The sequence below is a fragment of the Tasmannia lanceolata genome, unplaced genomic scaffold (assembly GCF_043159265.1).
Source record: "Tasmannia lanceolata isolate RefF3 unplaced genomic scaffold, GAP_Taslan_0.1 ptg000018l, whole genome shotgun sequence".
NCBI classification, from domain to species: Eukaryota; Viridiplantae; Streptophyta; class Magnoliopsida; order Canellales; family Winteraceae; genus Tasmannia; species Tasmannia lanceolata.
In genome coordinates, this window is record NW_027518695.1 from 20,794,715 (window position 1) to 20,820,114 (window position 25,400).

The 25,400-nt window shown below is 37.4% G+C and overlaps 1 long non-coding RNA gene and 1 pseudogene across 1 annotated transcript; one reads left to right on the plus strand and one right to left on the minus strand.

Annotated features, from left to right (window-relative positions):
- Positions 1 to 678: 678 nt before the first annotated feature.
- On the minus strand, positions 679 to 4,680 carry LOC143849307 (uncharacterized). Its single transcript, XR_013235642.1, has 3 exons — positions 4,470 to 4,680; positions 3,931 to 4,166; positions 679 to 1,482 (listed from the first exon to the last, which is right to left on the minus strand). It is a non-coding gene; the product is annotated as an uncharacterized LOC143849307 (long non-coding RNA).
- A 7,613-nt stretch (positions 4,681 to 12,293) lies between these two features.
- On the plus strand, positions 12,294 to 21,193 carry LOC143850173 (WRKY transcription factor SUSIBA2-like; annotated as a pseudogene).
- The last annotated feature ends 4,207 nt before the right edge of the window (positions 21,194 to 25,400 follow it).

Consider the following 25,400-nt stretch of genomic DNA (forward strand, 5'->3'; position numbering starts at 1 on the left):
AGTAAACACCGGAAAGAATATTAGTTGCATTTAAAAATTCTTCTAATAAATCTGTAATAATTTCACAATTGTTCAAATATTCTAGAGATATAGTATGATTGCAAGGTGGGGCATATGTTCTTAGCAAAATGTTGTAATTATAGTTTTGAACTCAAATGATGCTTTTAACATTTTATAAGTTGAATTTAACCTAGTTTTAATATCTAAGGGGATTTTTTTCTAGTTTTTTCCAAACTTTTTACATAAAGCTTTAAATTCTTACCTTCTACGCCCTGAAGACTGAATAAATTGAAGACAATTCTTAATAATCTCTATATGTGGTGCAATTTTCAATAAACCATCTTGTACAGTTAAATTTAAAATATGGCATGCACATCTAATATGAAATAGTTGTCCATCTAAAATAGGTTTCAATTGAGATTTTAATAACCCTATTGATGCAGTATTATTACTAGCATTATCGAAGCTAATAGAAAAGAAATTTATTTTGAATTTTAAAATCGTGAACAGTGGATAATATAGATTTTGATATAGAATGACCATTATGCGGGAATTCTAATTGAGTAAAACTAAGTATTCTTTTTTTCTAACATCCAGTTCGAATTAATATAATGTCTTGTTACACAAATATAGCCTTCATTTTGTATACTAGTCCAAATATCAGAAGTAAGTGCAATTTTTCCATTAAAATTTTTAAAACTTGAAATCAATTGTTATTTGCTTTCAATATGTAATTTAAAGGAATATGATTTTATAGTATTTCTAGTCACCTTTTTAAAAGCAAGATTTAGAGCTTTTTGAATATATTTTTCAAATCTTTTACTTTCGGCCATAATAAATAGTTGCTCATCTTGTAAGATGTATGATGCTAGTTCTCTCATATTCCTATCTTGAAAATAAGAAAAAGTTCCTAATGAAATAGAAGTGAGTCTTAATTGGTTTGTTTAGGGTCTAATGACCCATGCTTTGCGCTACAAACAGTGGAATGCCTTGTCAAGTGCCATGTTCCACCTTTACTCTTACAACTAAACTTTTTTTTACATAATTTACAAATAGCTCTTTGTTCTAAAACTCCCTTAAAATCCTTCTTTTCTTCAATGGTAAAGAACTTCCATACTTGTGAAATCCTACCTCTGGACATTTTAGTACTAGGAGCTTGACTCCCAGTAGTACTACAAGGTCCTTCGGTAGGTTCATAAGCAATTGGATATTCAGATTCTGGAGTATATGTATCATCATTCCAAGGTTCTACACAAGCCTCCAGTAATTCATCATTTCCCATGATCTCATTTGGTTGAAAATAGTGGTCACTTGAACCGGCCATTTTAAAAAAATTACAAAGATGGGCTATAAGTAAATTTTAAAAAATAAATTCTAAATACCTCCACTTTGCTTGAATCGCCCACGGAGTTGTTAAACGCCTTCTTGAATACTAATTACCGCCAGTTGTTAAGCACCTCCTTAATCCCTTCTTCTTAATCGCTAATCGAAGTGCGTAACAGAGAGAAGGATTAGAGAGAGTAATAAGAGAGAAGGATTAAAGAATTGGATGTAAAAAGAGAATTTGATGTAATTAGAGAGAAGATTAGAGAGAGCAATAAGAGTGAGAGTAAGAAGAAAGTAATAAGAGAGTAATTGAGGGTGAGAAATGAAGGGAGCGGGAGTGATATTTACAAGACTTGTAATATAATAAGTTACCAAAATACCCCAAAAATATAGTTGTTGGGGGGGGGCGGGGTTATTTTGGTAAAAACATGTGTAATCCCAAAAGTTCCTCCAAATATAGTAGTTGGGGGAGGGGGGGTTATTTTGGTAAAAACATGTGTAATCCCTAAAGTACCCTCAAATATAGTTGTTGGGGGGTTATTTTAGTAAAAACATGTGTAATAGTACCCCCCAAATATAGTTGTTGGGAAGGGTATTTTTGGAACCCAAGAAATTATACAATGTAATTTTCGAAATTACCCCCCTCACTAGCCGTTTTTCCTAACTTTAAGGGGTATTTTTAAGAAAACACAAAAGATTTCAAAAAAAAAACACAAAAAAAGCAAAGGCAAAATTGCCAGTGGGCTGGCAAGCCTAGCCCGGCACGGCCCACGTCACTGTAGTAATCGTGCCGCGGGCCGGCACGGCCCAATTGCCACCTTGACCCGGGGCAAAAAGAGACAAAAAATACAAAAAAAGAGAGAGAGAAATGATAAATGCGCTCCTTTTCATTACTTGGGACACCCAGCTACAGTGTATCTATGACTGAAAAGGTGCTGACGTACTCCACTTTTGAAGGAATGAAGTGACCTGATTGCCACGTACACTGCAGCTGGGTGTCCCAAGTGATGACAAAGGGCGCATTTATCATTTCCCATAAAAAAAAATGGATATTGGGTTCAGGTCAGGTCAAGTAAAGTTGGGTTCAAGTCTCAATAAAATCACAAAAAAATTGTTTTAGGGTTGCCCAATGCCTCAACCCTAACCCAACTGTATTGGCTTTTCCCAACCCAACTCAAGGGAAGGCCAACCCAACCTGAGCTGAATCGGGTTAAACCAGTCGGGGTCAAGTTGGGTCCGACCCAGTTGCACCCTTAATTAGATGGTAACAAATCCTCATCAAATGCTAGAAAATTAAATTTTGATTTTTACCTAGACTCCAAAATGGATCTAAGTTGCTTCTCTTTCACGATGTCTTTCTTATCTACTTTTACGAAAGTTTCAAATTTTGGGGTTGGGTAACTTGACACATATGGCCAAGTGCAATAAAGAGCCTATCTTTGTTGTGATAAGAGAGGTAGCCATGCAAATCTATTCCTTGAAAACCAAATGGCCTGTAAAACTTCGATAATGCTGTACAGTGACTAGCTTCCTTAAGTATGTGGACTAATGAGATTTTCCAAAGTGACTATGATCCGCTCCGAAGATTCTTATTATCCCGTGTCAGTCCATTTCGTAGAAGAATCACAAAAATATTACCCAAAATTACACTCTCACTGGTTAGAGCTCTACTATGATGGCTAGAAATCTAACACGATGTTTTTATTTATATGGAATTGGTCCCCACTACCATCCATTGACAGGTGATCTAGCCACATTACAAGATCGAAACCGAGAGAAGTATTGGATTAGTTAGATCTAATGTTAGATTAATAAAATTATTTAATTTCTTAGATCAATTACATTAGATGTTTTTTATACTAGATCTAAAGTTAATCTAAGGTATATATGTTTGATATAGTTGTACATTTGGTATAAGAGCAAACCGCATAGAACTAGGATTAAGGGTTTTGCTAATGAGTGCCCTAAACGCACCCGTTAAGGTGCATTTGTAAAATCTCTTTCCCAATCCACACGTAAGGCCTACTCAAAACAGGGGCCACACGTGAGGGGGAGAGTGTGGTATAAATGATTAAACAATGCCAACTCTAACAGCTTAAGCTTTTGGAGTAATTGGTTGTTTCACATGGTTAAGCATAACTATATTATATATCCAAATAAATCAGCATGCATAACTATACTATATACGGTGAAATTATATGGTGTTCGCATATTGCTACTTGTAATATATGGGGCACGACATAGGTGCCGCCCTTGATATTTGATCCAATGACAGCCTCTGAAAAAGTCAGCTGTCATTGGATCAGATATCGAGTGTGGCTCTATATAAAGCAAAGTCCCATCCTACTTCCTAGGTGGGCAATTAAAATAAAAATTATTAGGTTTTACATTCTTTAGATGGACGACCAACAATGTAATCCAAGACATTGATCTTACAAGCCACCATTTATAGATGATCCAGCCGTTGATAAAGCCAAACGATCCACAATCAAAGGGATGAAAATTGCACCCAAGTGGAAGCCAACCAAATCAACGGTACTGATCGTCACACATGTGATCTATGGTTTTGCCATTAACAAAAGAGAGTAGGAATGTTCATCTTACCACAAAAGCGTTCCCCGCCGTTGATCTTCTGCAAAAAAATGACTTCTTCGTCCGATTGATCTTCCCTTTCTAGCAACCAATCTCTCGCGGACATCACCTTTCCAATCCCACTTTTCCTCCCCTTCACTTTTTCCGGCAGGTAAACTTCCGGCGTTCTCGCCCTACAGTTCATGACCTTCTTCATTGATAACCAAACTGCATGCATCTCTCTCTCTCTCTCTCGTTTGGTTGGTTATCTATAACAAAAAAAGCCATGATTAGTAAAGACTATACACTGAAGTCCAGGTGTATAACAATGCATACACATTTGAGCGCAGAAAGAAGCAAAGATATAGCAAAAACTAAGCAGTTACTAAGCACTTTTCTATATTCTATAAGGAAATCACGGATCCGAACGAGTACCAATCAATGCTGGCCATAGCTCGGGGAGGGGGTGTACCAAATTATGTTAAGTGCTTTATAGTTTATATAACATTTTCTCTTACTAGTGATTTAATTTACATGGTGCACTTATCAATATAGTAGTTTCAATTGATTACCGTAGCAAGAATAGGACGATCGATCTCCGGCTGATGAATGAATTTCGAGCTCCCTCCCCTGTGTAAATAGATATGAGAACCCTATAGACAATCTATGGAGCTTTATCAAATGTTATGCAGTGAGATAGTGTTGAAATAGCTTTCACGGAGAAAAATGTTCACCGGAGTAGAGGTAGAGAACGTAGCGGGGCCTTTGATTCCATAGTAGGAAGAGGTGAAAGACAACAGATGAATAAATGGGATTTTGTATGTTTGTTGCAGGGCATTTAAGGGAGGTGTTGGATCTCGACAGATGCCAAAGTGTACGAGAAAGGCATAGTTGGTGAGAGTAAGACAGGAATAAAAAAACCTAACGTATGCTTACTTAGGATTCCTTTGTCTTTTAGATAAATTTATTCATGGAAGGAGAGGGACAGCCCAAATTGTCTGGTTAATCTCGACCATACGTACGTTATCAATGGTTGGCGACTAGACTCAATCACTTGGTGGGTCCCAGTGCTATAGTCACATCAATTGCGATGCGTCTAAACCATTTGGAGGCCTAAACCATTTGGTGGCCTAGAATATGATGGTCACAACAAATCCAACCGTAGATTTACAAATCGCTCGTTGAGTGTTTAGGATTGTTTGATGATCGGTACAAATTTCGTATGATGACCCTAAAGATATGGTGGGGAATATTCAATGAACGGTCTAGATCATTGGCTTGTTGCCACTAGTGAAAGTGAGATTCAATCATAGATGGTAGAAGTGCAACTGAGGCCGGGTTGAGGCCAGCCCTAACTCAAGCCATGGTAGCATTACCTCAACCCTAACCCAACCCAACCCCAACCTTGACTTGCAAATTTGTCATAAATGACTTGCAAAATTTTTCAATTTTTCCCAACAAGTGCGTTCTCGGAATTCTGAGAATATGTTTTTTTTCTACTGGAATTTTTCTAGGAATTCCGAGAATATGTTTTTTTTCTATTGGATTATTTTTCGAAATTCCACGAAAATTTTCGGAGTTCCGAGAAAAATTCCAGTACAAAAAAACATATTCTCAGAATTCCGATAATGCACTTGTTGGGAAAAATTGAAAAATTTTGCAAGTCATTTATGAAAAATTTGCAAGTCAAATTGCAAGTAATTTAAAAACAAAGATCGATTGTGCCTGGAATATTTATCCAGGAACCCGGGCGGCACCTTAAAATTTTGTTAATATAGAAAATTATTAGAGGATGACATAGAACCTTGCCTCTAACCCACCAACATACAAGAAAAAAAGAAAAAAAAAAGAAGTACAAATACATTGTGAAGTACAAGTAGAAATTAACGACTTAAAAATTCGAATCTTTATATTTCTTCAGGTGAGTCTGTTGAGTCATCATCTCTTCTGTCTTGTGCTCTATCATCTGTATCCAACCAGTCCTTGAGGCACACGCATACCTCTACTGTTTTTTGTGACATTCTACTCCGTGTGTCATCTAAGACCCTGTTACCTGCACTAAAAGCAGACTCCGATGCTACTGTGGACACTAGGGGGTTAGTAGATCACGTGTCATGACGGATAGTACTGGATAACTTTTTCCATGTTCTTTCCACCATGTCAAAACATCAAAACTCTCTCATTCATCAGGATTAAGGTAGCTTGAATAATCATTTCCCAGATATAATGATAGCTCATCAGAAGATGTACTAGCACTATTTGTAGGTCTTTTTTGATTTATTAGTGACCAAAGTGAGTTATTTCTAGGTTGGTAGTTTTGTGAAGAACTCGGTCTTCTATGTCCATGTTCTGTCTCATACAATGCATACATAGAATGTAATAAATTTGTAATCTCATCTATACTATTCCCAGATCCAATACCTGCGTTTTCATTGCTTGCATCTAAAATGACCTATAAACCTTGTAACTTGATCATTGGGTCTATTATTGTACTTAAAAAATATAGAGGAGGAATTTCTTGAAATTATTTTCTAAATTTATCCTTCATTCTATGTAGTAGACTTCCATTTTCCAATCTCAATCTATTGTTTTTAAAACAAATAGTAATTTTATATATTTGACCCAAAATTAATTGTGAAGTTGGATAGTAAACACCGGAAAGAATATTAGTTGCATTTAAAAATACTTCGAATAAATCTGCAATAATTTCACAATTGTTCAAATATTCTAGAGATATAGTATGATTGCAAGGTGGGGCATATGTTATTGGCAAAATGTTGTAATTATAGTTTTGAACTCAAATTATGCTTTTAACATTTTATAAGTTGAATTCCACCTAGTTTTAATATCTAAGGGGATTTTTTTCTAGTTTTTTTCAAAATTTTTACATAAAGCTTTAAATTCTTGTCTTCTATGCCCTGAAGACTGAATAAATTGAAGACAATTCGTAATAATCTCTATATGTGGTGCAATTTTCGATAAACCATCTTGTACAGTTAAATTTAAAATATGGCATGCACATCTAATATGAAACAGTTGTCCATCTAAAATAGGTTTCAATTGAGATTTTAATAACCCTATTGATGCAGTATTATTACTAGCATTATCGAAGCTAATAGAAAAAAATTTATTTTGAATTTTAAAATCTTGAACAGTAGATAATATAGATTTTGATATAGAATGACCATTATGCGGGAATTCTAATTGAGTAAAACTAAGTATTCTTTTTTTCTAACATCCAGTTCAAATTAATATAATGTCCTGTTACACAAATATAGCCTTCATTTTGTTTACTAGTCCAAATATCAGAAGTAAGTGCAATTTTTCCATTAAAATTTTTAAAACTTGAAATCAATCGTTCTTTGCTTTCAATATGTAATTTAAAGGAATCTGATTTTATAGTATTTCTAGTCACCTTTTTAAAAGCAGGATTTAGAGCTTTTTGAATATATTTTTCAAATCTTTTACTTTCGGCCATAATAAATGGTTGCTAATCTTGTACGATGTATGATGCTAGTTCTCTCCTATTCCTATCTTGAAAATAAGAAAAATTTCCTAATGAAATAGAAGTGAGTCTTAATTGGGTTTGCACTACAAACAGTGGAATGCCTTGTGAAGTGCCCTGTTCCACCTTTACTCTTACAACTAAATTTTTTTTTACATGATTTACAAATAGCTCTTTGTTCTAAAACTCCCTTAGAATCCTTCTTTTCTTCAATGGTAAAGAACTTCCATACTTGAGAAATCCTACCTCTGGACGTTTTAGTACTAGGAGCTTGACTCCCACTAGTACTACAAGGTCCTTCGGTAGGTTCATGAGCAATTGGATATTCGGATTCTGGAGTATATGTATCATCATTCCAAGGTTCTACACAAGCCTCCAGTAATTCATCATTTCCCATGATTTCATTTGGTTGAAAATAGTTGTCAATTGAACCGGCCATTTTAAAAAAATTACAAAGATGGGCTATAAGTAAATTTTAAAAAATAAATTCTAAATACCTCAACTTTGCTTGAATTGCCCACGGAGTTGTTAAGCGCCTTCTTGAATACTAATTACCGCAAGTTTTTAAGCACCTCCTTAATCCCTTCTTCTTAATCGCTAATCGAAGTGCGTAACGGAGAGAAGGATTAGAGAGAGTAATAAGAGAGAAGGATTAAAGAATTGGATGTAATAAGAGAATTTGATGTAATTAGAGAGAGTAATATGAAAGAGAGAGAGAGAGCAATAAGAGTGAGAGTAAGAAGAAAGTAATAAGAGAGTAATTGAGGGTGAGAAATGAAGGGAGGGGGGTGATATTTATAAGACTTGTAATATAATAAGTTACCAAAATACCCAAAAAATATAGTTGTTGGGGGGGGGGTTATTTTGGTAAAAACATGTGTAATCCCTAAAGTACCTCCAAATATAGTTGTTGGGAGGAGGGGAGTTATTTTGGTAAAAACATGAGTAATCCCTAAAGTACCCTCAAATATAGTTGTTGGGGGGTTATTTTAGTAAAAACATGTGTAATATCTAAAGTACCCCCCAAATATAGTTGTTGGGAAGGGTGTTTTTGGAACACAAGAAATTATACAATGTAATTTTCGAAATTACCCCCCTCACTAGCCGTTTTTCCTAACTTTAAGGGGTATTTTTGAGAAAACACAAAAGATTTCAAAAAAACACAAAAAAACAAAGGCAAAATTGCCAGTGGGCTGGCAAGCCTAGCCCGGCACGGCCCACGTCACTGTAGTAATCGTGTCGTGCCGGGCGTGCCGCGGGCCGGCACAGCCCAATTGCCACCTTGACCCGGGGCAAAAAGAGACAAAAAATACAAAAAAAAAAAGAGAGAGAAATGATAAATGCGCTCCTTTTCATTACTTGGGACACCCAGCTACAATGTATCTATGACTGAAAAGGTGCTGATGTACTCCACTTTTGAAGGAATGAAGTGACCTGCTTGCCACGTACAATGCAGCTGGGTGTCCCAAGTGAAGAAAAGGGGTGCATTTATCATTTCCCTTAAAAAAAAAATGGATATTGGGTTCAGGTCAGGTCAAGTAAAGTTGGGTTCAAGTCTCAATAAAATCACAAAAAAATTGTTTTAGGGTTGCCCAATGCCTCAACCCTAGCCCAACTGTATTGGCTTTTCCCATCCCAACTCAAGGGAAGGCCAACCCAACCTGAGCTGAATCGGGTTAAACCAGTCGGGGTCAAGTTGGGTCCGACCCAATTGCACCCTTAATTAGATGGTAACAAATCCTCTTCAAATGCTAGAAAATTAAATTTTGATTTTTACCTAGACTCCAAAATGGATCTAAGTTGCTTCTCTTTCACGATGTCTTTCTTATCTACTTTTAGGAAAGTTTCAAATTTTGGGGTTGGGTAACTTGACACATATGGCCAAGTGCAATAAAGAGCCTATCTTTGTTGTGATACGAGAGGTAGCCATGCAAATCTATTCCTTGAAAACCAAATGGCCTCTAAAACTTCGATAATGCTGTAGTGTGACTAGCTTTTTTAAGTATGTGGACTAATGAGATTTTCCGAAGTGACTATGATCCGCTCCGAAGATTCTTATTATCCCGTGTCAGTCCATTTCGTAGAAGAATCACAAAAATATTACCCAAAATTACACTCTCACAGGTTAGAGCTCTACTATGATGGCTAGAAATCTAACACGATGTTTTTATTTATATGGAATTGGTCCCCACTACCATCCATTGACAAGTGATCTAGCCACATTACAAGATCGGAGAAGTATTGGATTACTTAGATCTAATGTTAGATTAATAAAATTATTTAATTTCTTAGATCAATTACATTAGATGTTTTTTATACTAGATCTAAAGTTAATCTAAGGTATATATGTTTGATATAGTTGTACATTTGGTATAAGAGCAAACCGCATAGAACTAGGATTAAGGGTTTTGCTAATGAGTGCCCTAAGCGCACCAGTTAAGGTGCATTGGAAAAGAAAATTTCCAATCATTTTACACATACTTTCATACTTTTACACCGTTTTGAGATTTCTTTATTAAAACATGCATTTGTAAAATCTCTTTCCCAATGCACCTTAACCATAACGGGTGCCCTTACCCAAGCCAAAGAAGGGTTTGATGATCAGTCCTGGGTGTCACCACCGCCGATGTAAGGCCACCCAATCAAAATGGGTGCAAATTCTAAAACAATTGTTCATGAAAATGATTGACCTGGTGTAGACACCCCATTTTGTCATTCCTCAACTAACTATAGTCTGTTGTGATGGACCTACAACCCCATGTAAAGATCACTCAATATGAAACTATCATAACGCTAGAAAAACCACACTCATTATAAACATAAGGCCTTGAGCCTCACCAATCCCTGCAAACCCAATATTTTCCAGAATTAGTGTTTTCAAATGATTAGCGTAGCAAGAATAGGATGATCTCCGGCTGATGAATGAATTTCGAGCTCCCTCCGCTGAGCCAATAGATATGAGAACCCTATAGACAATCTATGGAGCTTTATCAAATGTTATGCAGTGAGATAGTGTTGAAATAGCTTTCACGGTGAAAAATGTTCACCGGAGTAGAGGTAGAGAACGTGGCGGGGCCTTTGATTCCATGGTAGGAAGAGGTGAAAGACAACAGAAGAATAAATGGGATTTTGTATGTTTGTTGCAGGGCATTTAAGGGAGGTGTTGGATCTCGACAGATGCCAAAAAAAACCTAACGTATGCTTACTTATAAGGGAAAAAACAATATTTTCTTTTTTAGGATTCCTTTGTCTTTTAGATAAATTTATTCATGGAAGGGAGGGGACAGCCCAAACTGTCTGGTTAATCTCGACCATACGTACGTTATCAATGGTTGGCGACTAGACTCAATCACTTGGTGGGTCCCAGTGATATAGTCACATCAATTGCGATGTGTCTAAACCATTTGGTGGCCTAGAATATGATGGTCACAACAAATCCAACCGTAGATTTACAAATGGCTCGTTCAGTGTTTAGGATTGTTTGATGATCGGTACAAATTTTGTATGATGACCCTAAAGATATGGTGGGGAATATTGAATGAACGGTCTAGATCATTGGCTTGTTGCAACTAGTGAAAGTGAGATTCAATCATAGATGGTAGAAGTGCAACTCAGGCCGGGTTGAGGCCAGCCCTAACTCAAGCCATGGTAGCATTACCTCAACCCTAACCCAACCCAACCCCAACCTTGGTTGAGAGGGTCAACCCTAACCATACCCAAACCTGTCCTTAAATATTTCAACCCTAACCCAACCTGTTTAACCCAAGTTTTCAGGTTGGTGGGGTTCAGGTTGGCCCGGGGCTCAAGGTGGCAAATGAACAGCACGTCACGAAAATTCTCAGCCCAACCTGTTTTTTTTCTATTGGATTATTTTTCGGAATTCCGAGAAAATTCTCGGAGTTCCGAGAAAAATTCCAGTACAAGAAAAAATATTCTCGGAATTCCGAGAATGCACTTGTTGGAAAAAATTGGAAAAATTTGCAAGTCATTTATGAAAAATTTGCAAGTCAAATTGCAAGTAATTTAAAAACAAAGATCGATTGTGCCTGGAATATTTATCCAGGAACCCGGGCGGCACCTTAAAATTTTGTTAATATAGAAAATTATTAGAGGAGGACATAGAACCTTGCCTCTAATACTTTACCGATTTTGAAGGATACCTAGGATTAGTGCACCATCTATGAGAAATGGAAGTTGCCTACCATTCCTTAACCAGTTTCTTATTGTTGGGATCCAGGTAGAACTCACCCTTTAACTCTGGCAATTAAGGGGAGGGTGCCCAAGTCCTTATAAGCCTATCCACATCCATTCACTTTTCCGATGGGGATTCTTTGCTTTCGCATGGAATCCCCAACAATCTCCTCCTCCACGCGACGGTAACATGATGGGGATTCTTTGCTTTCGCATGGAACCCCCAACAATCTCCTCCTCCACGCGACGGTAGCATGGGAAAACAAGATTTTATCCAAGGGAATTTCACTATGCTCGAAGGTACACCGGGGTTACCGAGATATTCCCTGGAGGATTTTTTCCATCCTCGGAGACACACTGGGGTTACCACGCCATGGCTCTGATACCACTTTGTTGGGAATCAGGTAGGACTCACCCTTAAAAGCTAGCCATTAAGGAGGTATAAGCCGATCCACATCCATTCACTTTTTCGATGTGGGATTCTTTGCTTTCGTGTGGACAAAATGATTATAAAACTAGGGATTTCCATATTCTTTGCTTCCCGATGGAAATGCTACGGACAAAATGAATATCAAATTTATGACCTTCTATAGATGTTGGGTTATTAAAAATTATGAAAGTGGAGATTTAACGACTATAGCCAGTCTCTAAGATACTCCTTGTTATGCAAATCTCTGTACTTCACTGTTTAGTTACTGTCATGATAGTGAGAGTTGTTTTCCAGCGTATCAAGTTTCTAGTCAGAGATTATAATGCAGTGATTGAGGGGGATTCTCTCAATGTCATTCGTTCGCTTAATGATTCGGATACTCACCCTTGGAGTTCGATCATCTTTTTTGACGAGATAGGTGATTGGACGCGTTCTTCATCTTTTCTCGTCAGGCATATTCGTAGGTCTACTAATTCGATGGCAGATGCTCTAGCAAGAGATTGTGTCTTCCTGGAGGAGTTTGTGCTATTCGATTCTCTTCCACCCTAATGTTTTGTTACTAGCTTGTTCTTGTTCCTTTTTATCGTTTTATTTTCTCATTTTTTTTGTATCCTGACCATCTCGATCTTCTTTTAATGAAATTGGCTATCATTCAAAAAAATAAAAATAAAATTACTGTCATGATAGCAGCACATAGTTCTCCTCTGCATCATCGTCCATCGCATCAAAATTTATGGGTTGTACATGATAAATAATGGCCAGTGAATTAACAAAAGAATAAACCCATCTACTGATTGTGTACTCAACCAAAGTATGATTACTGATGAAAACCATGACACACTGCCCAAATTAAGTTCTAATATTCTCTTTGATATACCAATGTAATGAAATACTTGCAGCACAAATTAAGATATAATCTTCGGCAAGAAATATGCACAATGACGCCTTCGATTCTTAGTTGTTGCCTGCTATACTTGATTGAATGCTTATTGACCTAAACAGAATTCATCTGCCATTAGTTCTTCACGACGGTAGTGCCAAAATTTGATAGCAAGAAACAAATGGGAAGTTGCAGACTGGAGCAAGAGTGACAAAGGACATATAACATGTAACCCATATTTGTGGCCAAAGATGTAGCCTAAAGACTTCGTCAGTCTTTAATTGAATGACAATTACTGTGCATTGAATCAATTCAAGCAGAAATCTGATGGGAGGGGAAGATGCATATCAACAATTTGAATGATGCTGAGAAAGGCCGAAAGATGCATATCATTATGAGTGATTTAAATGATGAAGTGTGAGAAAAGCAAGCAAACTATGTGCGGTAAAAGATCTTACTCAATCATATAATAACAACAACAGAATAATATATAAAATATAAGAAAAGAAAAAGAAGGTGCAACATGCTGCCCTGAATTTGCTGGTTGCTTGTTGCACTAAGGTACACAGGCATGAGTCAGGTAATAGTATTGTGTAGAATTGTAAATATGATAATGGGGTGAAAACAGAGAAGAGAAGAGTGAAATAGTGTGTGGATAGGTTCTGAACTCAGTTTCATCATAACCTCATCATAACTTTACACACCATTCTCAACCTTTTCATGGAAAAGTGATAATCAATCTCAATGTGCTTTATCCTGGCATTGAAAACTGGGGTTGAAATAGCTTGATGGCACTTTGGTTGTCACATCAGTGTAAATGAAGTTCCTGCAAGAGATTACCCAACGAAGTGAGCTCTGTTGTAGTGGAGGCCATAACTCTATATTCTGCATCTACACTGGATCTGGCTATTGTCATGTTTCTTATTGCTCTAGGAGGTTACACAATCATTCACTAAAATGCAATACCCTGTAACTGACCCTTGTGTGTTTGAATATCTCTGCCAATCAACATCTTAATATCCATACACTCTGATTGCCTTATTGTGATGCGCTCTTTAAAATAGTCCATGATCTAGCATTCCTCTACTCTCCCTCACGATACATTTGGTTATATGTAAATGCTACTCTGTTGGATCATCTAGATATTGAAAAACTTAATTTATTACACGTGCTAGGTCTTGTAAACACGAGACGCTAAAGAGCTCTTACCATGATGCAATAATTGTTCAGTTCTCTAACCATTTCCCCTTTCTTTCCATTAATCTTCTTATTATAAACTGCAGCAGGGCCCACATTAGCTGAGTTTAACTTTTATTTTCCTTCCTTTTATTTGCCATTCTTAGGAGTTATTAGTAGGATGAGTGTTAGTTATGGGGTCTACATCTTGCACGACTTTTTTTAGTTGCTAGTTTATTATTTTCGTGAGTTTTCTAGTCATAATTTGATTCATCTTCTAGTTTTTTCTACTTGTCTTATTTATCAGTATTCTAGTTCTTCTCTTTCCATAATTCTTCCAATCGTTCATCTAGAGTTTTAGCTATCCATCTCCAATCTAACACTTAGATTAGGAATTAACTGTTCACCTATTTTTATTGCATTTTAACCAAATAAATAACCTTAGTTTTCTTTTCTCCAGGTTGTATATTAGACCTCTTAGATCTATTAATTGCCCTGTTTTTATTGCATTTGAACCAACTAAATAACCTTAGTAGAGGAAGATTCTATGTAGGAGAGAAGTACCTATATGATTGAGAGAAAATGGTTGCCTGTTGATTTTGATCAAATGGCTCTTACAACATGTAAAATTTATCGTACATATGAAAATGAGATGAAAGTAGAGAAGAGAAAAGGATAGAAAATCGTGTGGGGAGTCTAAACTCAGTTTCTTCATTCATCAAAATTATTTAATACAATTGATACATGAGTAATATAATGACCAAAATACCCCTACTTATTTTGTTCGAGAAGTTCTAACAGTATGATGCTTGGACATGTCAATCCCCAAAAAGGGTCAGGTGCAGCATTGGTTCACCTCATTGGATATATAAGTGAGATTATATGCAGTTCGCGCGCACATGCAAAATTCAAGCATTCAGGGTATGGCAGAAGTGCCACCCTTGTCTTTTGATCAGACAGCAGCCTCTTATAAAGTGGGCTGCTGTTGGATCAAATGTCAAGGGCAGCGCCTTGATTAGGAGCAGGTACGCGTGGACATCATATAAAAACTCAGATATATGCATACAATATATGTTCCCTCAAAGGAATGGTGTTTACAGCAGTAAATCTCCCAAATAGCTAATGCCGAATGCTGATGCAATTTCTTGTTCTAATGCTATTTGTTTTATATATATAGCATTAGACATTTTTGCTTTGCTATGCTACTAATACTTGTATTTGCTCTGCTATTCTGCCCAAGCCTAGCTGAGGAAGAGTTACGGGAAGTAAAACACAAATATGCCTGATTCGGACCAGGCATACTATACTGAATGATGTAAATAAAAAGAAAAAGTACATATAGGGAGATGATAAATCCGCACCCCCTGTAGGATGATTCACACCCTATAAGGTGAATTGACAGCAGAAAACGTCAAAAAGCATCAGACTTTAACGCTTTTTTACGTCAATTCACCCTTAAAGGGGTGTGAACCCATCCTACAGGGGGTGCGAATTTATCTGAACCCATCCTACAGGGGGAGCGAATTTATCATCACCCACCCACACACACACACGCACACACACACTCACACACACACACACACACACACACACACACATATATATATATATATATATATATATATATATATATAATTTTATTTATTTTTAAAAGGGCTATTTTTTATATTCAATAAAGAAGTTGAAGTGAGGTTGTTTGGACATTGTTTTCACTTGGAAGATACGACCATTACAAATAAATTGATTTCTCGTCTAAAATGTTGTAAAATGTGGGAGGCATCCTAATGAGGATGCAGGTGATTGCTTCTGATTGATCTTAACTGCTTCTATGAGGAGTTAGGTCCTGTTTTCTATTTTACATGCGTTCGTTAGCTTTCATTCTACTAGCTTATTTTTGGTTTCTATGTATGTTCAGTTTAGTAGTTTACATAGGCGATTTGGCCAGGTTTACTGGCACTGGTTGCCTAACGTTCTTTTTTTTTAAATTTAAGCCTTCTGTTAGTTCAAACTACTCACGCTAAGCCATTTGCACAAGTCCAGGGTCGCCAGTCCCAAGTATTTACATGTCCACCTTCAGTTACAACTGAGAACGGGGCAGTCACTTCGCAGAATTTGTCTCTATCTGTAACACCTTCAAATCCACCAGCTCACATGGTTACCTTGATGGCTAGTGCACCTTCTGAAGTTATTTCCGATGAATCACAGCAGTGGCAGGTCTCGGACCGTGGGATCCAAGCATCACAATCTGATCCTAAAGAACCTAATCCTTTGATCGTAGATGAGAGATCGTCAGAAGATGGGTATAATTGGTGAAAATATGTTAAAGGAAGTGAATTTCCACGGAGCTATTATAAATGTACACATCCTTCAAGTGAAAAAGCAATTGGAACGCTCACATGATGGGCAAATTACGGGGACTATATATAAGGGTCAGCATAACCATCCTAAACTTCAAACTAGTCGTCGATTAGCGGTCGGTGGGTTTTCTTCTTTAATCAGTGCAGAAGGTATTGTATATTGTTCCACTGAAAATGATATTTTTGTGTTTGTAAATTCTATTTAAAAATGAAATTTTGGAAGATTTTTACATACTGTTTTTCTTGCAGAGAAGCCATCAAATTCAAATGCCCATATAGCTCACATTATTGATCCAAATAGTGCCTCTGAGCTTTCTCCTGTCTAAGTAAGTGATGATATATGGAAGGTGCATGTGGACGATCCAACAAGATTGGTGATGATGTTCCGCCTTAGTTTGAATTTACTTGTATGGCCTTTACATATAAAAAGGTGCACACATAAATGCTAAATTCTATTCTACTCTCGAATAAAATTGCAAGCAGGAAGAAAGATATTGGCGGTATAGATGTTACTCCTCCGATGGTTAAAGTAACCCGACGTGTTGTTGTACAAACTATGAGTGAGGTCGATATCCTGGATGATGGGTATCGTTGGCGTAAATATGGGCAGAAAGTTGTGAAATGGAACCCTAATCCAAGGTATCTGTTACTACTTGGGATCAGACAACTAATAGGCAGAAGCGATTATCTTATTGCTTTTGGTCCTCCTTTCTCTTTTATACTTACCCTTTCCTTGGATGATACTTGGATCATAAAATTTGTGGAAGAATGTTTCTGTTCATTTCATTCAGTTAACACTGTTGCAAGCAGAGAGACAGGCCTCCTCCATATGTTGATAACAGACACATAATAACTCTGAACTCTGCCTTCATCTTTATCTGCAATTTTCAGTACTTGCTGGAATGATAATACATATGGACCTTGAAGTACAGCAAGCAGAGGAATTGGGAAATTTTTGGCGTCAGGAAAAGAGAGGGAGGGGGGGGGGGGGGTGACTTTGATTTCTTGTCTTGATTTAGTTTCTTTACTACAGTGTGCTGATCCCATTAACCATGTAGAATGTGGTCACCTAAAACGCCCATACTTAGAAGGCAACTTCTATGGTTCACAAAATATGTCGGCATGTCATTCACTGTCATTATGTATGATTGCCAATTTCTTTGCATGACTAGGGCTAAATATATTTCAGTACTCACGTTTCCGGTGCATCCTTTTCTAAATCTTTCCAATTTCCAAAAAAGTAGTCCTTTGAAATCTCGAATTTAGAGACTTCTGTCATCAATTTTGTTTAGGCTCCATTTTTTTCGACATAAAAATGCATGTAGAATAAAACAAATTCTACATGATTCTACATGCAATTTTACGTCGAAAGAAACGGAGCCTAACAGAAAAATCAACTCGTCAAAACTAGCCTGTGTCTCTTCCTGATTTCTAAGCAACTGAATTTCTTTTCTGACCAAAATGAAGTTTGAAAAGGTTCTCCAGTAGTAGCAAAGTATTATTATCCATGCATCTTATCCTGGTTATACATGTATCTCCAGAAAATGCTTTGGCTACTTGTCCAGTACAAATGAATGCATAACTTTACCTGCAATAAATGGTGGAAATGTGCATTGTCAATTCAGGTGAAAGCTTTTGGTTTGTGCATGTTTCTCTTTTACTTCAGGCACATGGATTGTCTTTGTTTCCGTAAGCTAGTATTATCAAATAAGGCTTCTTGGGGTCACATTGCAGTTTCACCTGTCCTCTTAGAGGTGAACATGGCTACTGAACGCCTGATAGGTGCATCTTTCTATTCTATATCTGATAGTGGTTAGAGTAGTTTCTTTTTCATTTCTTAGTTGTTTTAGGGATTCTTTGGATACAACCATAATCAGTTCTTTTGCAAATGAGATTATTCAAAGTTAATCTTATTTGTAAATGTGACATTAAGGTCACTTTGGGAGCCATTAACTAAGATTCATATAAATTTTTTTATGACCGCCATTTATGTATAAAATTATATTCAAATAAGACTGCATCCTTAGGTTAAGTTTGTTTCTTGCACATTCTATTGTAGAGACATCTCATAACGGTGCTCATTTTAGTGTCTTGACATCTCATAATCTTGACATTTATAATAGGATGGCTCAAATGTAACCTAAGTGACTTATATGAGAAAGCATAATTTGTTTCTGTAATAAAGTAACTGGACTGAGTTTACAGCTAAAAAAATGCAATGCCCCATTTCAACTAGTGGCGTGGATGTGAAATGACCTTATTCTTGTTATTTATGATATGTTTCTCACAGCATTTACATCCCTTGAAGATTCAGATCTGCATAGTTTAGGTATTGTTCAAGAAGTTCCTTGAGAGGGCAGCAGAAGGCAAATAGTCATTTTCATATTTCACATAAACTCATCTTTTCTTCATTTTATCTGATGGATCTCAGTCAGGACATGCATCTCTAATCTCTGGTGAACATGGTGTAGGTTTTCTTTTCCCTTTTATTTTCTGATTACGCAGAGTACACATTTTTAGCTCTTTTTATATAATGGCAGGCACCTGAGAAAGCTTCTTGGTTCATGAAATACTCAAGAGGGGAAGTGAATTGAATTTAACTCAATATTAGGCCTTTTCAAAATTACCTATGAACCCTAATTGGAATTTTTCTTCACTTAATTAAATATTTGGTTAGTGCAAATATAATTTGAAAAACAAAATAAAATGCCAAATCAAACAATAATGGAAATGCAAGAGTGAGAAATGACACACCAATATATAGTGGTTCGGCCAACGGCCTACTCCACTCTACTCAAGGTCGTACTTGAGGGATTCCACTATTGGAGACCTCCACGATGCCCGGCTCCGAGGCGGTTACAATTCCAAGGGATATTAAACAAGGATGCCCTTACACCTTTACAAAGACTCTCCTTCTCCGCCGAGTTCTAAGCGGTTGCTCTCTAGGGAATTAAAAACGGAATGCCCTAGCCACCTATACAAGATATGAAAGATTGATAGCTTGGCTTCTTCTTGAAAGCTTGATGCTCTTTGTAGATCCTTGATTGCTCTTCAATGATGGTTGCAAGTGAAAGCTCTAAAATCCCAACTCAAATAGATTTGCAAGTTGCAAGGCAAGTTTGGGGAAAACAAAATCTCAAGCAATAATAGGTTGCAAGTTTTCTTTGATGCTCAAAGATGTTTTCAAATGATCAAGAGAGAGAGAAAAACTTCTCTACATATTGTATTTATAGCCTCTCCAAAGAATATGACCGTTTGGGGGTGGAAATATCAAAAAACAAGAATTAATTCAAATCCCAACGGCTATATTCTGAGCTGTCGCAGGGTTTTCTGAGTTCCGAGAATTCTCGGAGTTCCGAGAAATATTCTCGGAGTTCCGAGACAACGGCCAGAAAATGGAATTTTTCTACTGGACCATTTCTCGGAGTTCCGAGAAAATGTCCAGACGCTATTGGACCTTTTCTCGGAGTTCCGAGCTCGGAGCTCCGAGAAAAATCTCGGAGTTCCGAGAAGCCTAAAAATCCACATATTTTGAGATTTTATTTCTTGTTTGATTTTTGGCTTTTGGAACTCATCTCCTATGATTATTTTGGAATGTTTATGAGGGTCCCAACATGTTGGTCCACCACATAACCATTCACTAATCCATTTTAAGTTCTTAAGTGTTCTTTGAAAAATATTTTGAAAACACTTTGCCTTGACTTGGAAATCTAAAGAGAAAGGATGTACAATGATACCTATGTAGCTTTCAACTTCTCTTTAGTCTTGGTCTTCAATTGATCTTCCATCTTGTGTATGCTTGCTTGAGAGATGAGGTGAGCTTCACTTAGCTCCTTTGACTCTTGTATGGGATATCTCCAAGCATGACCATGTTGTGTGTTGGTTTCTTCAATGATCAATCCTATCTCAAACACAACACTTCAAAGCAAATTGATTAGTATTCAAAAACACAATCAATTATGTTTGTCATCATCAAAACAAGATAGGAGAGTAGACCCTTGGGCTTACAGTTCACATGCTCTCTCAATTTGATTCTTGTTAAAATTTTGCATTTACTGTCGCTGAACTTTCTTCACGAAGTTGGTTCAGTGGATTCATGATTTATAGCGTCGCAACATTTGCCATTTTTCTGCAACTAGCAACTCCAAAGCTTGCTTCATATTATTCTGCCTTTGAGATCTGTGGGTATTCTTATCCTAGTCATGTTATGCAGGACTTACTACAAATGCACAAACGCTGGATGCCCTGCTAGGAAGCACGTTGAGAGGGCATCACATGATCTGAAGGCCATTATATTCACATACGAAGGAAAACATAACCACGACATTCCTGCCGCAAGGACTAGTAGTCACACCACTCCGGGTCCATGATATTAAACACAGCCAATGCTCTAAACAGGTTACATGTCAGCAGCTTTGAACAAAAGAAAGTCCTCAGCACTACGAACAATCAGAAGAAAGCGACGTGATTAGCATTGATCTTGGTGTTGGGATCAGCTTAAGTTACGAAAATAGATCAATCAAGCAGAAGCAAAGACCAGACAAAGAACAAATCCAAATCACCAGAAGTTCCGGTTGTGGTAAGGTGATTCAAGCAACCCCCAATTGCATCATATTATGGAAGTTTTCAAAGATGGCACAGCTCATTGTGTGTCTAGACAAGACCAGGGAGAAAATTTTAGCTTCAACACTCCACCTTTAAACCATTCCTCCAACTCTTATCGGCAAATGACCGGTGGATTGGTACTGGGTCCATAAGATTGACACCTATAGGTTGCAGAAAAAACCAGTATAACAGCTTGCATTCTATGACTGCAAAGTGATCGGCGTCGTTCTTCGCTTCTGTTGAAAACAAGTCATTGATCTTCTGTGGGCAAGGCGAGAATCTCATGTTATAATATAGTTCGGTTAGGAACAGACGCTCCTTTTCTGTGTTGTGTGAGAGCTTTGTTGCTTTATCCTGTAACTGTCCTTTGAAATAAGCTCTTTCTTGACCTTGTAAACAGATGAATTGTGTACAAATTATCTTCTAAAATTAATGAAGGCAAGATGTTCTGATTTCCAAAGACAATTCTCTAACTATTTTAGATCATTTAAAGTAGAAGCTGGTGGGAAAGAATCCCTCTTTGCAGATCATCAGCAGTGCTTCATGCATCCAAACCTTCTCTGCAATATTCACAAATATTATTTGATGTTTATCTTATCAGTAAATGTGACATTAAGGCCTCTTTGTAAGCCATAAATTGTTTAGTTTATAAAACCATCATAATCATTATATGCAAATTATCTATACTATATCAATGTAAAATTTCCCTTATCTATTGAATAACTTATAACCGCAAAGTTCCTTATAGATATTATACAAGTGTAAACTCTCAACAACGACGAACTTCCTTACAGATTTAAATTTCTTTGCGCTATTAAATATCTTACATAACAAACAATAATATTGAAGGAATCTATATATTAATTATTTAGAACCTTATAAATGTAAATTTTTCTTTATCTGTTAAATATCCTATAAATGCAAATTTCTTTATAGTTGTTGTATAAATGTAAATTCTCTACAACTATTAAATACCTTATAAATTTAAATTGCTTTTAGCTATTAAATATCATACCTATCAAACAATAATATTGAATGAATCTATATATTATTGCATACTATATTATAATGCAGTTAAATTTATACATATAATCTACAGTTGGTAACGAAAACTCATGAAAAGAAGAAAACATAACTATATAAAATAGGGAATTGCTAGCGTCCATCACAAAAGGCATTTCGTGGCTAGTCTATCGCACATCAGACCAGCCACCTCGTGAATGGAGACAAAAGCTGATGTATTCATGCACAAGGTGGCTGGTCTGACATGCGACCGACCAGCTGTGAAATGCCTTTTGCGATGGACCCTAGCAAATCCCTATAAAATAAAAGGGATTTGCTAGCCTCCATCACAAAAGGCATTTCGCACATGTCAGAGCAGCCACAGAGGCTCATTTTTCAGCAGATTTTGTCTTCATTCACGAGGTGGCTGCTCTGGCATGCGACAGAGCATCTGCGAAATGCCTTTTGTGTGTACCCCAGCAAATCCCAAAATAAAATTAATAATTCTAACAACATGTTCAGTAAGGCTTCTCATTCTCCCCCAACTAAACGGGATGTTGACAATCTTTTGGAAAAACTCCATGTTGGAAAATCTTATCTTTTCTCATCTTTTAGCAGCACAAATTGCGACAACCTGAGAAACTGGCTCTACCGATCCAGGTTGCCGAACAGGCTTCTTCAGATTCTTTCCTTTTTTTTCCCTCATTCACCACAACTAAAAAAGTGGGTGGAGAATGGTCACCGAATGCAAGCTAAAATCCAAAGGCTTTTCCTCAACCGTGTAAAAAGAAGGCTTCTTTGTTACACAAAAAAAATAGAAAGAGAGAGAAAGTAAAGAAAGATGACTCTAGGCCCATGCATGTGTCATTTGTCACATATTCACCACAAGTCTAGCTCAATGCAGCTTCTCTCACAATTGAATGATCCTAGAATAAGCATGGCTCTAGGAGCATTATAAACCTTTGATTTTGTCGACATTGATCTTATAGATGGGGTGTGCATGTGATCGGAAAAGGAGAAGATGGGAGATAAAAAGACAGATGAACAAAGGCTGGAAGAGGAGAAGACGGGAGATATAAAGGCAGAAAATCACCATGTGATACGTACCTAGTTCCTTGGGTAATGATAAGTTAATTGTTTGTTATTTGATATGAACTTATCATGAAGGTAGGATAAGAGTTATAGTGTTAGTTTTTTGGACTTAGTATGACTATTTACAATGAGTTGTTGACAAGTAGGTCTTGGTCTAGTCTTAATAGGTTTTATAGGATTGGGTCTCATGGTTATCAAGTGGTTTTATAACTTATAATCAACCATTTTTCAACGGAATGAAAATTTTCAAACCCAAAACTGTTTCTTTGAACACAGAGAGGAGGACCGACCCTTCCCTCGAAGTGGGTCAAGAGGCTGATCTTCCTCTTAAGAAGGTCAATCATGCTATGAATTAACTTGCATACGTAACACACCGACTGGAAAAAGAGATGGGAGACATGAAGTGAGAGCTGACCTTGGCCTGTGTAACGCAATGGTGGATCTTTTATTGGAACTCAGTGGCTGATTTCTTATAGAGAGAGATTGGTGGGGAAGAGTGAAAATAGGGTCAGAGAGAGAGAGAGAGAGAGAGAGAGAGAGAGAGAGAGAGTACTACTGTCATTTCCCTAATGTGAATTAGAACATAGGTTTATTTTTTATTTTGTAGCTGCCCCTTATAAATAGGCCTACACTAGAATTACAATAACAACAAATTAAGAAAACAACTTGGGTTTATTTTTTATTTTTGTACAAGCCCCTTAAAAGTAGTACTAAGCTAGAATTACAATAATAACAAAGAGAAGCTCTCTCTCTCTCTCTCCCTCTCTCTCTCTCTCATACAATACTTGAGTCCCCCACTCGATCATTGATCGTGTCAAAAAAGGGGACAAATCTCCATTGATCCAAACATACTCTCTTCAGAAGAATGATGCCCTAATGCGGTGCTCTCTAACCTCCATTTCAATGGAATCAATGATCCCTATGGGTCCTAAGAACGCCCATCTCATTGACCTATCTCGTCTCTGAGATCCCGGGTTTCCCCAACTAGGACCATCGAAGTTGAGCTTTATGCAACCCGAGGCAAGTGGCTTCCATTCCTACAATATCAAGCTCCCCTGCTCTGAACTAAAGCAAATCTCCTTCCACCCGTTCCATAGAACGAATGCAGACACAAACTTGAAGCATGGAATGGTCTTCACCCATGAGATAGTTAGGGGGGTCACTTTCAAGAGTAGGAAGTAGGCAATCTTCACGGAACCTCTAAATATTCGAGCATTCCTCTCTTTCCAATATACCCATGTTGTTGCTAGCAATGATACATTCCACATCATCTTTCCTTTTTTTCTTCAGGGTTCCAACGACCAATAGTCCAAGAGGTCAATGAGCTTGGATGGGAACACCCAAGACATACTAAATCTACCCAAGATTCTATTTTACATCTCCCTGGCCACTTTACAATGTATGAACCTGTGATCTACCCCCTCCCCGACCTCAATGCAAAAGGCACATTGGTCTATAATTGGCATATGCTGGTCACGCAGGTGATCCACCGTCTGTATCCTCTCAAGGAAAGTGGTCCAAATGAATGCACATATCCTGTGTGACGCCTGGAATGCCCACACTTTGGCTACTCGTGAAGGCACAGGGCTAGGCACAAGCCGATAATAGAATGATTTTACAGTGAACTCCCTAGAAGAATTCTAGATCCAAGCTCTCTATCCTTGCTGTCCTCTTGATATGGCACCCTTCTAGCATCTCAATCAACTTGGCCATCCCTATGTACCTCTTTATCAAAGAAATTTCTTCTGAAGTTCATCTTTCATGAGACTCTGCCGCCTCCACTCAAAGCATTCTTTCACTAAAGTCTCCTTGTTCTCTGCCACTATTAATAAGTCAAGAAAAAGCTCCTTCAAAGATGACTGATCACACTACTTGTCGAGCCAGAACCTTATTTGTTCCCCTGAATACACTCTTAACCGAATCCCTTCAGAATTTTTTTCGTCTCTGTCTTATTATATCCTTAGAAGCATGAACCTTCTCTCGGGGTGCCGCTCCTATCTCGGAACCTCGATTTGGCGCTCCTTAAGAAGGAGCTTCCAGGGAGCGCGACCCCAGAGAGATGAGAACCGCTCTAATGACGCTCCCAGCCTATTTCTTTTACTCTATAAGTCCCACCATCATCAACTTCCCTACATCAAACTCCTCCAACTCTTCAAAGTATTTCATTAGAGCAAGCACAAAGACTTGTGCATCTTCAAAGGGCACGAGGAACGAGTGCACACAAATGAAGATGGTGAAGGTGGTTAGAAATTAACTTTTAGATAT